Below are 17,781 nucleotides of genomic sequence, written 5' to 3'. Positions count from 1 at the left end.
ATGGTCATAGAGGTGGATGTGCATGTAAGCTCACGATTGGTTGGAATGGTCTGTGCTTTGCTAATGGTTATCACTTTCTGTGAAGAAATTCTTAGCCATTGAAAGGTTCATTTTGGTTATGATGATGACCAAATTTGATGCATGCATTGGGGCGGTGAGGATAATCAAGACTTTGTACACTGGCGATACTTTCAACGAGTAGATTTATGAGATCTAGAAAAGCAGAATCTTTTCTCTCTCTCTTTTTTGTAAGAGAGATTTCATTGTTCATTGACTTGTGTATAAATTTGTCGAGTGAAACCACATAATTCCTATCTTGCAGAATCTTCTCTCTCTCTTTTTAACGTATATTTTTAGTGGGGGTTTGAAATTGGAAAAGCTAACTATTTATTGGCGTTGTTGGTGTCTATACATTGAACCAGGACACATCTAGGGTTTATCCATATGCTTATTGGGATTCTTAAGCTCAAAATGGAGAAGACAAAAGATAAAAAGAAGTTAAAATAGTTGTAAAATCATATAATTTTATTCTTGTAGTAAGTTTTATCTCGTTAACGCAGTTTAACATGTTATTTTGTTACATTATCAATCAAAATCGTTTATAAAATGAAATGATATTGGATTGTATTCAAGTACTTCAAATAGCCTCTATGATGAAAAAGAATCTCCCATTTCCCTCCACAAGCTTTAACTAAAGTTAGTGGGAGTAGGCAGGTATAAAATCGTTGAAGAAATTAGTTAAGGAAATTAGCCGAAATAGAGTTCTTTCATGAGTACCAAAATTGAAGTACCATTCTTTCACCAAAAGTCCAAGTAAGGAGAGCCATTCATGATAAAAAGTAGGCACTCGAATCCCTTTTCGTTTTTACCTGACACACTCACCACATGTCCCTCGTTTGGCTTCCTTATTATCATCTTATTGTGAATGTCAACGAGATAGTACTACACTAACCATATCTATCGTACGTAATTAATAGCCATGAGATGCTATGCTAATAGTATGCATTTTTTAATCTCTTGGAACACGATTAAAATCACTACAAGAAAACTTCACACTATGTATTGATATTATTTAGTTGACAGTATTACAGGTTGATTAGATACGGCTACTTTATGTGAGAATGTGAAGGTAAAAAGTTCCACATTGGAAAGTCAGAAAATCTTACAAGGGCTTATAAAGAGTTGGGTTACTCCCCCCATTGCCAATTGGTTTTGGGGTGGAACCTCAACTTCCTTCATGGTATCAGAGCGGGTTAGTCCACGTGTGAAAGCCCAACGACCACACGTGCTCAACGTCACCCAAAATATGTTGTCCACGTGTTAGGCTTGAAAATTCACCACACGTGCGGGGGCGTGTGAGAATGTAAAGGTAAAAAGTCCCACATTAGAAAGTTAGAAAACCTTGCAATGACTTATAAAGAGTTGGGCTACTCTCCCATTGCCAATTGATTTTGGGGTGGAACATCAACTTCCTTCACTTTACACTCAACAAGTTCTATAAATTCATCGAGCATTCAGTCTAGTTGTATTTATTGAAAGAGGTAGTAAGTTTAAATATTATTGAATGATATTTATTGAATAAAAAAACAAGTTTTGTAAATGCAATTATCAAATGCCCTATTGAAATTTTACCCTTGGAACACCTTTTTACGCAATGAAGATCCGAAGCAAATGAAAATATAAATTTTAATCTATATTTATACTATTAGAAGAAAAAAAATTTAAAACTTACCAAAAACAACAACAACAACAACAACAACAACAAAAAAGAAGAAGGAAATTGCGTAGGTGCTGCTAGCATAATGTGCGCATTAATTTAGTTGAGGAATTAAAGAACTCTACTTGCATTAAATTTAAGTTCCCAACTGATAAATCATAATATTATTGCTTCCTTACTTGCAAAGCAGATCAGAAAGAAAAAAAAAATGGAGACAATTTGAAGAGAGGAAATGCGTTCTTCTTGGAGCCTCATCTTATACGCACTAATTGGTAAGCATTAATTTCCACCTCACTGAATTTTCACCAGTTCATCAAAGTTTTCTTGAATTTGATGTAATAATTTCTTTGATTGTGTTCTTAGTTCAACAGCATTTTGTTGCAGTGTGTCTATAAGTTTTTTGCTTTGATTTATTTATTTTTTGTTTCATCCTAATTGCTTGAAGTTTGAACATATAATTTCAGACTGCACAAGGAAATAATGCCAGGAAGATTATTTCTCTTGGAAATGGGAAAGACAACAATGATGACTTGATTGATTTGTATGAAGGCAATGAGCATGATCATGATCATTCAACATCATCCCACATGCATCACATGGACCCTGCACTAAATGTTTTCTTCACCCCAAAAGATCTGAAGCTAGGGAAAACCATGCCCATATACTTTTCCAAAAATGACCATTCTACATCTCCTAGAATATTGCCTACAGACGAAGCTGCTTCCATTCCTTTCTCGATCTCAAAACTCCCCTACCTTCTTGAATTTTTCTCCTTCACCCAAGACTCTCCCCAAGCCAAGGCCATTGAATACACATTGACCCAATGTGAGCTTGAACCCATCAAAGGAGAGGCCAAGTTTTGTGCTGCCTCCATAGAATCCATGCTTGATCTTGTAGGTGCAATCTTTGGATCAAGCACCAAGTTCAAGGTCTTAACCACAACCCAACTCAAAAAATCAACCACCTTTTTGCAAAACTACACCGTTTTGGAAGCTCCCAAGGAGATCTTGGCTCCTAAAATGATTGGATGCCACACCATGCCTTCACTACTACATTTTACACTTTGCGCGACGAAGAGAATTTTCGTCACAAAATACATTGTAGTCGCACAAATTTCAGCACAACAAAAACTTCGCGCAGAATCCGTCGCGCAAAGATCGTGAAGAGAAGACTTTGCGTGACGAAAAACATTGGTCGCGCAAAGTTTTGCCCGACGAAACACATTGGTCTCGCAAAGGTTTAAGAGACGAAAAACATTGGTCGCGCAAAACTTTGTGCGACGAAAAACATTGGTCGCACAAAGTCTTAAAAAAATTTTTAAAATTCCCTGTCCCATTTTGGTACCAAATTTTTAGAGTGTTGCTTGTGAAATATTTTGTCACGCCAGGTTTTTGACTTTTTGTTTTATTATTTCTTTAATATTAATTTAATTATATTAATTTATTCAAATTTTTACTTTTAAATTTTAATTTAATTGTATGATTTTTTAATTACTTTAATTTAAATTGATATTAATTTAATTATATTAATTTTTTCAAATGTTTACTTTTTAAATTTAATTTAATTGCATGATTTTTTTTAAGGGGATTTCACTCAAACACCCAAAATGGGGGCTGAAATTATAAAAAAACCCAACACCCAAAACACTTTATAAACACACCCAAAACCCATCATTACACACACTTAAAATCCATTTATAAACACACCCAAAAAATATACAATTGTTGATTTTGGGGTTTATTTTGGGTGTGTTTCTATGTTTAAATAGTGTTTGGGTTTTTTTATAAATACATGTCTAGGATTGGGTTTATTTATAAATTTGTATTTTTTTAATTACTTTAATTTAAATTGACATATTCAAAATAAAATTACATATGAAAAATAGTGATCAATTTATCCAATAAATATATATAATATTCAAAATGTACACATAAATTAACAAAGTACAATAATAAAATCCTAATACAAGCGTATTGTGGTGGTAGTGGCGGATGATATGTTTTGATAGCTTCCTAATCCTCAACTTTAGCCGTCGAAGTCTCGATGATTCCCTACAAAAAAACAAATATGGTCAAATAAGAAAAAAAAAAAAAAAGAATGCATAATCTCCCCTAAAATTGTTGTACCACAAATCCAACCCAAACTCTAATCCCTCCCCTTTACTCAACCCCAAACCCCACACAAACTCAAAACTAAATCCAAAAACACATATTAATTAAAAAAAATTTAAAATTTGGAGAGAATATACCTTTTGGCAAGATTGAGAGTGAGCGAGAATGAGAGGGAGAAGTGAATGTGAGAGAATTAGAGAAGATAGTGATAGAGAGATGAGAGAGTGAGTGAGAGTGAGAGCTAGTGAAAAGAGAGATGAGAGAGTGAGAGATAGTGAAGAGAGAGATGAGAGATTAAGTGAGAGGAGTGAGTGTGAGAGAAAGGGTGGGATTTGGGAAGAGGGAAAGAGAGAGGAGAGGTAAGAGTAGAGAAAGACATTGAGAAAATGGTGGAGGAGTTACTTTGGTTTTAAAAACCGTATCACTTTGCGCGACGAAAAGTATTGTTGATTGTGCAAAGTTTTGCGTGACGAAAAATATTGGAATATTGGTCACGCAAACTTTTGCGCGACGAAACATATTGGTACCCTCCCAAAAATATTAGAATATTGGTCACGCAAAGTCTAAAAAAAATAATTAATTAATAAAAAAAATTTCTCGCGTCCCATTTTTGGTACCCTTCCCAAATTTTTAAATTTTTTGCCCAACGAAAAATACATATTGGTCGTGCAAAGTCTAAAAAAATTATATAAAAAATTCCTGCGTCTCATTTTTGGTACCCAAATTTTTGTGACGAAAAATATATATTGGTCGTGCAAAGTTTTGAGCAACAAAAAATATTGGTCGCGCAAAGTTTTGAGCTTCAAAAAATATTGGCCGCGCAAAGTCTAAATTTTTTTAAAAAAATTTAAATCCCATGTCCCATTTTTGGTATTAGCCCAAATTTTTAGAGTTTTGTCGATGAACTGTTGGTCGCGCAAACTTTTGAGAGACGAAAAATTGGTTCGTAGCACAATATTTATAAAAATAATTGTTATGAATAATAAAAAATAAAATAATTTTATTTTACAATTTAAAATATAAATAAGGTTAAAGCTACTTAATAAATATATATACTATTCAATTTCTTAAGTGTTATACGTACAAAATAAATAAATTTAAAGCTACTTAATAAATAAATATATATATACACACACACTATTCAACCAACCGTCAGACTTGTTTGTATATACTTCAAGATTGTATATCCTGAAAATTGCAAAAAAATAAATATTCAGAGATCTAGTAACGGGACAAAACTTTTCGGTGGTTATAAATGAAAAATCACGATTTAACGGTTATTTTAACTCCGATTTTGATGATTTTTTACAGCTACACTCCTTGACCCTATATGAATATAATGATTGAATTTGATCTTCAATTTAAAATATTTACACTAGTGGATACCACAAAATCTTATGTTATATTTAACAAAAGTATAAATAAACTCTTAATTGTTAGTGAATATATTGTTTTGATGTCATACGCATTCTACGAAACTAGTTTCAATGATCCAACCGTCAAACTTGTTTGTTTGTACTTCGAGATCATATACACCAAAAATCGGAAAAAATAAACATTTAGAGATCAAGTAACGGGATAAAAAATTTTGACGGTTATAAATGAAAAATCATGATTTAACGGTTGTTTTAACTCCGATTTTGATGATTTTTCACAGCTACACTCCTTGACCCTATATGAATACAAGGACTGAATTTGATCTTCAATTTAAAATATTTACACTAGTGGATACCACAAAATCTTATGTTATATTTGATGAAAGTATAAATAAACTTTTAGTTGTTAGTAAATATATTGTTTTGATGGCATATGCATTCAAAAAAACTAGTTTCAATGATCCAACCGTCAAACTTGTTTGTTTATACTTCGAGATCATATAAATCGGAAAAAATAAACATTCAGAGATCAAGTAATCGGACAAAACTTTTCGACGGTTATAAATGAAAAATCACGATTTAACGGTTATTTTAACTCCGATTTTGATGAGTTTTTACAGCTTTACTCCTTGACCCTATATGAATACAATGAACTAATTCGATCGTCAATTTAAAATATATATTTTCCAACAAAAACCCAATCCGAACAACAATAATATATTTTTCTTAAAAAAATCCAATCCGATCTAAAATAATAAATTTAAAGCTACTTAATAAATATATATACCGTTTAATTTCTTAAGTGTTATGCATACAAATTTTTTTTTAAAAAAAATTGGTTTAGGAGATGAAATGTTTGGATTACGTCATGCAAAGATTTTAAAAAATAATTTTTTATTTTTATAAGGACTTTGCGCGACGATGTATTGTCGTCGCGCAAGACTTTGAGCGACAAATAGTGGTTTTTTTTATTAGTGCTTACCCTTATGCAGTTTTCTATTGCTATTGCCAAGAAAGTGAGAATAGGCTACATCAAGTTTTGCTTGGCGGTGAGAATGGAGAGAGTTGAAGCTGCTGCTGTTTGCCACTTTGATACTTCTCAGTGGGACCCTAGCCATGTGGCATTCAGTGTGCTTGGTGTTCAACCTGGGAGCTGCCCTGTCTGCCATTTCTTTCCTGCTGATAATCTTGTTTGGGTGCCATTGCCAGCTCAATAGTATAGCACTGTGGTTTTCAATTTGTAAATGCATGCATGGTACTAAACAATCTTTTCAATAGCATAGGTCACCCACAGTGTTATGCTTAAAGGAGTGACTGTATGGTACCGACTACGAAATTTTAAATACTTGATACATTATCAATATATATATGATCCATCGATGTTAATTCTAGATTATATGAATCAATAATATAAATGTAAAATATATAGACAATTTACCAGATACGTACTATAAATTTATGCTTAGTACTAAACAATCTTTTCCCTAACACTTATGAACCTAGTGCGTCGTTTACCTTTAATTATGCTTTATTACTTTGGACAAACTAGCAATCCCCTTTGTTTACTTTCTGACGGTATATGGCTGTGTTTGTGCAGAAGTGTATATGACTGTATAGTGAGTGGATAAACACATACAATTGTGATGTTTGCTGACCTGCGTCATATATATGTAAATTATTATTATTATTATTATTATGATTATTTACTTGGATGTTCGATTAGAACAAAGAAAACAACCCTTAAATTACCATCAACACACAGGGGCGGAGCTATTCATAGGCCTGAGATGGCATGGGCCCCCCCAACATCTTTCACTCTTTGACCGTATAAAGAGTGTAGTATAGATTGGACAAAAAAATCCCATAGTTTTAAGCTTGTGGCCCCTCCAAATATCAAACTCTACCTCAGCCACTGTCAACACATGATACCCAACTCCAAATGTAAATCAAGCCACGGCTTAAACCTTAAACCTTATCTGTTTGATATGTAATATGTAGTACAAGTTTATAATGGTGCTCATTTGGCAAAAAGAAAATGAAAAAGAAGAAGGGTGTAACCGTCCGGTGTTACAAATACTAATCCAACTATGTATATATATAGGTGAATTGATAGTATCACATAGCGATGTTATGTTCATACCGAAAAATTTGTCCGCCTTTAGGTCGATGTTATGTTAGTACCCATAAGCCATAAGCAGATTTGTAAGTTGGGTGTAAACATGTTTGTTCTTCCGGGGTGTTTTTTTCTTATCAGAGTGGGCGTTTCCATACGTGGGGTTTAGAAAAGTTTCAAATCTAATTATTGGTTTCGGCAAATGACCCAAATGGCCTCATCTGCTTTGTAGTTGATAATGGAGGAGACTCTGTTTCGGGCCTTATAATCTGCCTTTCTGTGGTAAATTAGTGGGCTGGACAAGTTAGTATAATGTAAACAAATTTCAGCTTCATCATAAGCAAGGCTGAAGCTGTGCATTTGGAATGAAAATAGTGAGAAGTGGGATCGCCAAGTCCTGACAATAAAAAATCCATCACATAAAAATGGAGACACAAGTCATGGAAAGGAGATTTGGGAATGAGAAATTAATTGCTTTTCCATGTTGGTAAGTTCAAATATGGGAAATTGTTGCCTTACATATGAAAAAGTAAGGGGAAAGTGAAGTCATCCTCCTTCCTTGAGTTTTGTTTTCCTCCTCATGGGAAAGTTTGGGAAAATGAGCCAATAATAAATACACATTTTTCATGACTATATTTTTCCCATTAACAATTTAGAATTACAATATAGCATTAAATGCATTCTTTTTTTATTTGATTTCATATGGGTATAATTGAAAATTAAATAAACTTTGTTTTACATTCCTACACAAACCAAACATGTGAAAGGAAATAAAGTGGTATTTCTTAATTATTTTCCCAGGATTACCAAACATGAAAAAGGAATCTCCATGACATGGGAATTGATTTCCCCTCAAATCCGTTCCGTGAACCAAGCGAGTAATGAGGCTGGAGTGGCATTATTTTGACAAAAATACCCCCATAAGAGGGTCACATGAGAGGCATATGATGAAACTTAAAAGAAAAATTAAAGAATTGGACAGCATGGATACTATTGATATGCTGAGCAAAATGTGGAGGACATATGATATTGAGTCTTTTTCTAAAAGATCACAAATTTGTTCATGTCTCTCATGCTTGGGTTTTGGATAGTATTGGCTGTTTTAGTGCTATCTTTGTATACTTTATGGTGCTTATTATTTTTTAATAAATCATTTATTCCAACGAAATAAAAAAATGTCAACATCCAAAATAATGTCTTATGAAAACGTCTAGTACAATTGGTGGTAAAAATCATTTTCTAAATTTTGAATTTTAGAGTTTTTTTATACAAATTCAGTTATATACCCAATTTTAGATATAGTCTTATAAAAAAAAAACCCTATATCATTTAAAAACTATAAACACAAAAAAAAAAAAACCAAAAATCTACAGTTGTCAATTTTTCAAGTTAATAGCTATTTTTCAGTTTATATGTGTGTGTAAAATACCTATATTATCCTTGTACCATGGATTTGAGAGAGAAAAATCAGTTTTGCCAAAAAACCAAATTAGATTTATTTTCTCCTTTCTCGCTAGTGCTTTATCGGTTTTAGAGCAAGAGGAGCTTCCATTGAAGCTCAGTCTCAGGTCCAACTATATTTTTCATCTCTGATTTACAATTTTCAATATTTCACCTTTGATTTCTTGTTCTAAAATCGTGCATCTATTCATATTTGTTTTTTCAGATTGTTCGGAACCTCAATCAGATTCTCTTAGCTCTACTCCTCATCTTCGAGCTCTACTCTTCTTTTGCCACGTCGTCGTCGTCATTGTTTAGTTTAGACTTGAGATTTTTATCTTTTGCTTCAATTACTCTTCGGATTTTAGTTGATTTTCGAAATGTATTTTAAGCTTTAATAATCGATTTATCTTTTGTTACTATTTCAGTTATGGATCTCATTTTTGTTTAACAATGTACTTCTATGACAGAGTATTAACAAGGTACTTATATGACATAATAGTATTAACAATCTGGGCTCGGCTTGTTTTGAGTTGGTCTAGTTTGTTCTTTCTTCATCTTTTCTTTGGTGGACACGTATTAGAAATAGCAACATGACAAGCATTAATCAACATGACTGTAAACTAGCAGTGTTATTACCCAGATATGCATTAGAAATAGGATGTCATAAGAAACTAGCAGTGTTATTATCCTAGACTAGAACATTACAATGGTAGACATGCATTAGAAATAGGATGTCATAGGAAACTAGTAGTGTTATTACCCTAGACTTGAACATTACAGGGGGTAGACATGCATTAGAAATATGATGTTATAGGAAACTAGCAGTATTATTATCCTAGACTGGAACAATACAGCCATTAATCAACATGACAGTAAACTAGCAATGTTATTATCCTAGACTGGAACATGATAAGGGTAGAATGTATTAGAAATAGGATGTCATAGGAAACTAACAGTGTTATTATCCTAGAATGGAACATTATAGGGGGTATACATGCATTAGAAATAGGATGTTATAGGAATAACACTTTATATCAAAACATTACAGCCATTAATTAATATGACAGTAAAGGTGTGGAATATTACAGTCATTAATCGATATGATGCGTTACTGAGGCTACGGTTTTCAAGACGTTTTATTTGTAATGAATTGTTTGGGTTTTTTTTATATAAAATTGGGTTGGGCTTGTTTTGGGTGCTTTTAATTTTTTTTGTTAAGCTTCTTTTAAGTTGATCAATGGTAGTCACATAATTTATAGGAACTTCAACATCAATTTCTTATGTAGTAAATAAGTTTTTGGTATGTTTCTAAAGTGCATTCCATGTGGGTTTTTTTTAAATATAATTTCAACTCCTATTTTGGGTATATTTGTGAAGCTCTTTTTTTCTTTTTTTAAGGATTAACTACACTTTAGTCCCTAGAGGTTTATGGTCAATATCAAAATGGGCCCCAAGATTTCAATTTCATACCCAATATGTCCAAATATGACCAATTCACCCCGTTCGTTAGATTGACCGTCTGGTCAAACGTTAAATGTTGATGTTTCAACTGTGGGCATTTCTAGAAAGAAAAAAAATATTTTTTAAAACAAAAAAACAAAACAAAACAAAACAAAACAAAATCCCCAGCTCTAGCAACCCTCTCTCTCCATCTCCCATCCACCTTTCATTGACCCTCCACAAACCCTCCCTCCCCCCATCAATCCCAGGCCCTCTCCAACCCAAAACACGATCAAACATCCAAAACAAGATCAACCTCACAATCAGAACCAAATAACTCACTAGCCCTATAAGTTGTTGCTCCAAATCCATAATTATGCCCGAACCTAAAAAACCTAATTTGTCCAATCTAATCAAACTGAGCCACAAAAGGAGAGAAATATAGGGAGGAGGATGAGGATGACGAAGATAGGGGGAGAGGGAGGAAGAGAAAGAGAGAAATAGAGAGTGGATCAGATATGGCCTTAGTGGATTGGGGGGATGAGGACGAGAAATTGGAAATTCAGGAAATTGAAATTCATTTAGTCAATAAAAACAATAAGAGTGAGAATCCGAAGATACCCACTTGGGGTTTTTGGCTCATTTTATATGTTGCCGCTGAGCTTTCCAGTGATCCAAAAAGATAGCAAAAAACAGAGTAGGATTTAGGAATAGAGGTAGGTAGCTGAAAGCAAAGCAATGTGCATTTTGCATGAGGATGTTGCAGTAATTAGCCAGGCAGAGAAGGTTAGGGAACCCACTATGTTCACTATTAGTTGCCCTGACAAAATTGGGTTGGGCTGTGATTTGTGCAGGGTTATATTGCTCTTTGGTCTAAGCATTTGCAGAGGAGGTGAGGGTTATTGTTTTTAATTGCTTGTTTGTTTTTTTTATTTTGGTTTATTTTTTAATTTTTTATGGTTAAGTCTAAGTTTTTTGGAGGTGGGTTTGGGATTTATAGTCAATGAAGTGGTGGATAGTGTGATTTATTTGATTTATTTTCTTCTTTTTTCTCTCTGATTTACTAGGAAAGTTTACTGTTTAGATCTGAAATTCTTGAGAATATTGGAATTTTGTTCTTGAGTTTTTTTTGAAACTTTTTGGTGGATGAGGACTTCAACCTCACCCTCAACGTCAGCGATGGATGCCTCCTTGTTAGATCCAACAGTGCGTGAGTTTTTTTTTTTTTTTTATGTCGCTGTCATTTTGGGAAGTTGTTTGAATGAAATGGAAAGGCGGGTTTTAACAGCCAAGATATGATTCACGAGTGTAGCTAGGAGTTTCTGGGTTTTAGTTGGGGAGCCAGTCGGAGAGAAGGGAGGGCCTGTGGAAGTCGTCGAAGGGTAGCTATGGGAGAGAGACTTTGGGACTTTTTGTTTTTAGTTTTTTTTTTGGTTTTTGGTTTTTGGTTTTGAAAAAATATATATTAAAAAAAATTATTCTTTAATTTTATTTCTGAAATGCCCTTCACGTGAAATAGTTGGAATGAGTTGTCATGGTCTGTGGTGGGTCCCACAGTTGACACATCAACATTTAATGTTTGACCAGACAGTCAATCTAACGGATAGGGTGAATTGGTCATCTTTGGATACATTGGGTATAAAATTGATGAAATTGAAATCTCGGGGCCCATTTTGATACTGACCCTAAACCTCTAGGAACTAAAATGTAGTTAATCCTTTTCTTAAAAGACTTTTCCTATTGAGAGAAGCTATAATACATCAAACTCACACACACTACACGGATGCTAGGACTCGAACTCAGGACCTTTCATAGGGTAGCAATTGCTCCAAACCACAACACTAGTGTGTCCTTTACTGAATTTTATAGTTTGAAAAGCTTATAATTGATCAACTAACTACTTACCTAGTTGTATCTTTCTTCTCAATATTGAAAAGAGGTTGCAAGTTCAAGTCCTTCCTCTCCATTAGTTAAGAAAAAAATTCATAATTGACTTGATTTGGGCCTTGGTCATATCTTTGGAGTTAGTCTGATCCTACTTGGCTTAATTTAGTCTAGCCCATTAACATTGGCATTTGGTCCTACTGGACTGGACTTTTTTTATTTATATTTATTTATTTAGAGTACAAGCGATTGGGGGAGAAGGCTTTACACAAATATTCATTATGACTCAGAATATTCATTTGAACCACTACCAACATGGATGGATGTGAAAGAACTCAATCAACTGAGCTATACCCCATTGATGACCTTAATTATTTTATAATCTCAACTGCTGCTATTCCCACCTCCAGTCTTATTTCTCCACCCCTATTTTAATGAAAAATTTGATAACAAGTTTAACCTTTTATAAAATTGCATGAGGACTCAGAGCCATTGATCTGCTTTACTTTCTTTCTTGAATCCCAAATAGCTTGAACCATTTCCATATTGGTTGAAAATTAGATATAGACCTAAACCTATTTGGATTTATTAAGAATAGCCAAATTAGATATGGCAGTCACTTTGAACCAAGGTATGTTACTTTTGCTTCTTCTTTTTATTTTTTATTTATTTATTTATTATTATTATTATTGGTATCAATCAGTTTCTGGACAATGACAAATTGAACAAACTTTCTATATTTATCTTCTATTCTGCACATTAAGACCAAAACCCTAAGGAACAGGAAAAAAAAAAACTTTGAAATAAGAATGAAGTTTTGTGATAAAAATCCCAAAAATTAAAACTTACATATAAAATGGATAATTTGACAATTAAGAAAATGGAAGAGCTGGGAGGATGAAAATTTTTGTGGGAGAATATTTGAAGTGTGGTTTCGTTGAACATATGCATTAAGGGTAGTTTATGAATAAATTTAGATAAGAAATTAATATTATTCTTTTTTTAAGGTGGATTAAAAAATAATAAGGGGTGAGAATAGCTCTTTATTCTTTAAATTGTTAATGGTACCTACCAGTGTGAGTGAGTTTTCCCCATTTTTATTCCTAATTTTTGCCCAAAAAAAATATAAATAAAAGTCATGCCCATACGTATAAATATTCTTTACAACTTATATATATATATATATATATTTTTTATTTTATTTTTTTAATTATAGAGAATGAGTCTTTACATTTAGATTACAAATGTTTTGTTGACTGAAATGGTCCCTGAACTTATGCTCAAATTTCATTTTGGTCCTTCGACTAATTTTTTTATACTAAAATGGTCCTTCAACTCTATCGTTCATGGCAAATTGGTCCCACCGCTAATATTGTCCTCAGTATGAGGGCTAAAACCATCAATTAAGATTGTTGTGATGGGAAGGAGTTTGCTGGAAGTGGCAGCACCAGTGAGGAAGTTTGTCGAAGCAACATCACTGCCAAGTATAGGAGTGGTGATGGAGGTGGGGAATTGGTAAGTTGGGAGGCAACAGAGGGAGAGAGAACTTTTTTAAAAATTTATTTATTTTAAATGAGTTGGAGGACTAAATGGAACTCATCCATAAGTTTAGGGACCATTTCGGTCAAAAATTTATTGCTTATTAGTCAAAATTGACAGTTTTACCCGTCAAATTAAAGACAACAATGACTGAATTTGACGGTGGGACCAATTTGACATGAAAGAGAGAGTTGGAGGACCATTTTAGTAAAAAATTTAGTCGAATGACCAAAACGAAACTTGAGCATAAATTCAAGGACCATTTCCATCAGTATTCTATTTTCATTGAGTTTATATAGATGAGCAAGGATGGTAGCTTGTGGGTAGGTCTTTGATGGTGGGAAATTTGACATGTTGGAAATTCCTAATGAAAAAAGGGCAAACAGTCACTTTCAGTTTTTGTAGTTTGCTGAATTTTTTACTTTAGGTCATATAGTTTTAATTATGGTGATTTAATTCATGTAGTTTGATATCCTTTGCACATTAAGGTGATAAAATCGATAAACTAAAAATTATGGGGACTAAAGTGGTAAAATCGGTAAACTACATAGACAAGAAATCACTTTTGTCGAAAGAAAAGAAAAGGACAAAAGGGGGTTGAAGGCATTGCTTTCAAAGCATGAGTGCGTTGCTGAAGCATCAAATATGGAGGAGACGTGTCTTAAGATCGGAAGCATTTCCATCGACTGAAGTGCACTGCGGCTTAGACTCAAGTTTTTTGAGGGCCGGCATCAGTGCCTGAAGGCTCAAGTTACACACACTTGGGGAACATTATGTGCCGTTTTTGATGGACTTTGATGCAATAAAACAATGACGTTTTACCCTCTGGGGCGACTTTTGGAGACACTAAAATATTCCAAAAGGAATCAAAATAATGAAAAAATAAAGGATTTCCCAGTTTCTAGCCACGTTTAATGGGTTTCTCAGTTTCAATAACTCTTTTGTTTCGCTTTTTTTATTTTTTATTTTTATTTTTTGCTTATTCACAAAAGCAATTGCATTATTGAAGAGTTGAAATTGAGCAGAAGCTGGGATGTTGTTTTCTGTGCGTAATGAACGTGCAGCTAGCTAGAAGATGCATACGTCATCCTTGCTACGTCACTCATGGGATGTTAATTTCATTATTAACGACTTTGATATAATCTTTTACTAAAGAAAATGTTTTTTTTTATAAATATAAACGATAATCTAAACTACAAATAAGAGAGAGGTTTATGTTACACACTATTAAGGTGCCATGTGGGAGGCGTTGATCATGCAAGATCAATACTATTTTCCACCGGGCTATACCTTGTTGGCTTAAAGAAAATGTTATGTATAAAAATAGTTTGACAAATTACTGACTATTTATTAGTTTAGTGATATTTCTCTTTCATATAGTCCGACAACATCGAGAGGATAATTTGTTTTGTTTCATTTGGATGACGCATTACATTTTTTCCTTTACCGAATTTTCCTACTTTGGGTTTTTTATGAAAAAATTTTAACGAAGCCACTTTTTGCATTATGCAAGGTGCTATTTATACTCGTCTCTTTGGTGGAATGAAGTCTTTTATTTCTATTTTTTTTTATATAAAAAAATTAAATAAAGAGAGAGAGAGAGAGAGAGAGAGAGAGAGAGAGAGATCCCGTATTGTCAACAATTACACTTTTAAGTGTCAAATATCTGTATTATTATTTGCAATTGTAATACTAAACCAACTACTCTCATCCAAACAATGGTCATTTGTGACCATGGGAGATTTGACATCTTCTAATATTGAGAAGACAAAGAGTTATGGTAACTCGTATCATGTTCAAACAAAAAATAGTATGTGAGGTGTATTAAGAAAAACAAGGAAGAATTCATGAACAAAAATTACTATACTCATATGATTGAATAATTTAATGGTGACCAATATAATCATCCTTCGAGTTATTGAAATCGACAAGAACACCCCACCTTACGAACGGATTAAAATACCAATTTAGAATTCAATACCCAATTTGTCATCACAAAATGCCCTAAAATCAAAATTTTTTTATTTATTTATTTATTACAAAGATAGAATATTTAAATTTTTTAAAAACAGGCAAGATAATGCACCCACAACAAATCTTTACCACCACAAAGAGCCTACTCAGAACTAATTACGCAACTATCACAAGTTATATCATCATCGCATCCATATATAAGTCAAGTGAAGATAACTCCCACTAGATTAGATAATCAATGGATTTAATAAGGTGGTAGGTGACATAGCAAGCATGGCCACTTTGGTAACTCTCATCCAAATATCTTGATTATTATTTACAATTGTAATATTAAACCAACTACTCTCATCCAAATAATGGCCACCTTGGTAACTCTCTTCATGTTTTTTTTTTCTTTTAATGGTAAATGGGGGAAGAACCTCTTCTATAAAAAAAACTCATTAAATGAAGAGTTCATGTACCATCCTATTATGTTTAAACACAAACATAATATGTGAGGTCTACCCAACATCTACTTCTCTCCCTCTCAAACTCTAGCCGCCACTCTTATCGTGCACGCATGGAGGGGGGGAGGGGTGTCAGTCATTGCATTTCCTCCCCTCACCTTCACCATCTTCCTTCCTCCCATTCCTCACCCTTTTCCTCTTGCCTTCCTTTTGATTTTTTGATTGAGCTTGTGGTCATTCTAAACCCATTTGAGGGTTTGGTTGTGCTCTCCGCTTTGTGTTGGCCCCTTGTTTTACAGATTTGTCTTGGCGTAGTTTGGGTTAATTTTGCAGATACACGGGTTTAGGTTTTTTTTTTTTGTTTTTTTTGTTTTTGTTTTTGGTTATAGGTTCTTGTGTGGTTGCCGTTTTCCCCTTAATTTGGGCTTCGACGGTGGTGTTCTTGTTTTCGTGGTTGTGACGACGAAGACTCTACTTTCTGTCATTTCGGTTGGTTTTGCAATTTTCTTGGGTTGTAATAATTACATCAACTCTTTGAGAGTTTGGTGTTTTGTTTGTCTTCAAGTCTCTACTTGTTTTTTTAATTTAAAAGTATAGTTATGTTAATATTTTTTGACATTGTGGTCCATGTCTGATTTGTTCATGCTTGTAGCTTTCATGCCGAACTTTCATCGCTTACTCTAAAAAAAATATATGCGAGTATCTAAAAAACAAAGGACACATCATTGAATAATTCAATGGTTACAAACAGAATCATCATTTGAATTATTGAAATCGACAAAGAACACCCCACCTTAAAAAATGATTGAAATACCATTTTAGCATTCAATACCAATTTTTCATCATTAAATCAAAACTTCTTTTTTTTTAACAACATATTTATAAAGATATTTTGACAATGGGGCCGATAAGTACTTTCAACAAAATTACACCATTACAGTAAGGCTCTTCATAATTAGGATATCAAACAAATCACAAATATAATCATCTGCATTCATATCAGTCAAACCCAAAACTTTCTCCAATCAAGTGGATACAATTGCCCCTAAATTAAAGGTTAATTGGTTAATCAGTTTGACCAAAAAAAAATTGGTTAATCAGTTAACTTCATTAGCTGGTTAGTGACGTAGCAAAAATGTAAACAAAGTACACATTTCTTTCGGGATCCACCAGGATGTGATGGGCTTAATTAATAAAATGCTACAAAATTTTATTTGAGGGATACTCTTTAGAGTACTCTATGAAATTTTTGTCAACGATCTAAATTATTCATTTTTCACATCTTCATTCAGAGATCATCCTTGCAAAAAATTATGCAAATTGAAAATTCACTGAGGTATCTAATTGAGACCAACAAAATCAATGAACACGGTGCTTCAAAAAAATACTTAAATTCCAAAAATTTAATTGAGCGGAATGAAATCGAATTCAATTTATTTTTTGTAGAGATGATCTTTAAATGAATATATACAAAATAGATAGTTTGAATTAGTGAAATACAATGCGGAATGGACCCTACAAGAGTATTCCTCAAAATAAACTTATTTTAGAGATCCCTCAATGAAAGCTCTCTGATGTGAACAAGTTCACGAGATGAGTTACATCGATTGCATATTTATAGAGCCAATTTGCAGGGTGACGTGTGGGATTTTTAATTGTCCAAGTAGTTTGCAATTATTTTATGGTATATTGACATTATTCTAATTCCTTATTTTTTATGTGTTTACTACCGTATAGG

The 17,781-nt window shown here is 33.2% G+C and overlaps 1 pseudogene; it reads left to right on the top strand.

Moving 5' to 3' along the window:
• On the top strand, nt 1-6,421 carry LOC103335737 (BURP domain protein USPL1 pseudogene; annotated as a pseudogene).
• The last annotated feature ends 11,360 nt before the right edge of the window (nt 6,422-17,781 follow it).

This window comes from Prunus mume, linkage group LG6 (assembly GCF_029339155.1).
Source record: "Prunus mume cultivar Tortuosa linkage group LG6, ASM2933915v1, whole genome shotgun sequence".
Classification (NCBI taxonomy): Eukaryota; Viridiplantae; Streptophyta; class Magnoliopsida; order Rosales; family Rosaceae; genus Prunus; species Prunus mume.
Note: the sequence above shows the minus strand (reverse complement) of the source record. Positions and strands in the feature narration are given on the sequence as shown.